Genomic DNA, 1430 nt, shown 5'->3' with positions numbered 1-1430 from the left:
TCAGCATAATAGATAAATCATTCTGCATTTCTATAATGCTAAAAGAGGGCATTTTAAAAGAAAGAGATATTCATTAGAAAATTATACAGTAGAACATACATTAGTAGGTAAATAAACTTGATCAGGTTGTTCAAGAGAAAATAAATTAATTTGAGTGAAAAATTGCCTTTTCCTCGTGCATCGTAATTATTAAAGTCTATTATCTAATAAAAACTCAAAGTTGAGCATTTAAATTGACTAGGTATAGCTGGCCTTTTGAAAACAATACCTATGCAACGAAACCAACCTTCCATACAGAACCAATAATTATATCTAGCCTGCGAAACCACGGTGATATCAAACATAAGGGTATGTTCGCCCTTACAAATATTACCAAGCCACAGATCTACCATCATCTAAGGTCATTAAAAAAACGAAAAAAATGCGCCGAAGTTTCCTCGGCGCAATCGAGTTTTCTGAACAACGTATAATCAAGGCCACCGAAAATAAATCTATCTTTCACTGGTCTCGGCATAATGCTTTATGAGCCGTGGTCCAAGAAACTTTAACCACGGCCTGGTGGTGGCTATCCTATATCGTTGCCAGAAGCACGATTATGACTAACTTTAACCTTAAATAAAAATAAAAACTACTGAGGTTACAGGGCTGCAATTTGGTATGTTTGGTGATTGGAGGGTGGATGATCAACATACCAATTTGCAGCCCTCTAGCCTTAGTAGTTTTTAAGATCTGAGTGCGGACAGAAAAAGTGCGGACAGAAAAAAGTGCGGACGGACAGACAATGCCGGTACAATAGTTTTCTATTACAGAAAACTAAAAACAAGGCTTTCATGTCATTAAAAAAATAACAGGTAAAAACAAAGTGAACATGGGAAGTACATTAGGATGGTAGTCATTTGCTAAAAGAAACTAAGACTTCATGAATAATTCCTACTATTTCGATGATTGTGGATAAATACAAGCACGAAAAGGAGTAGATGAAGACGTATGGTAGAAGAAGAAGGAAAGAGAGAGAGAGAGAGAGAGAGAGAGAGAGAGAGAGAGAGAGAGAGAGAGAGAGAGAGAGAGAGAGAGAGAATAGTTTTATTTAAAAAATAGGAAGAATTTCATACGCGAAATCACAACTTAAGAAAACCCACGCTGATATCATCAGCTACGTCTTTAATTCGGAAAATCTTCATACAAACGAAACTTCAAAACGAACATGGCGGCATGTATAAATCATATACATATGTACTATGAATTAACGGTATATCTGCCTTACAGATACGATGCATTTTACATACTCAAAATCTGTTTATTTATTACAAATCAAATCAGTAACCTAGTGAAGGACGCGTACAAATCTGTCCGTCAGAGACACGGCTTCCGAAGTAAACAAATCGGTGAAGGCTGCAACGCAACATCTTTCATTCGATCAAACACAATTA

This window comes from Macrobrachium rosenbergii, chromosome 27, assembly GCF_040412425.1.
Source record: "Macrobrachium rosenbergii isolate ZJJX-2024 chromosome 27, ASM4041242v1, whole genome shotgun sequence".
Lineage (NCBI taxonomy): Eukaryota > Metazoa > Arthropoda > Malacostraca > Decapoda > Palaemonidae > Macrobrachium > Macrobrachium rosenbergii.
Note: the sequence above shows the minus strand (reverse complement) of the source record.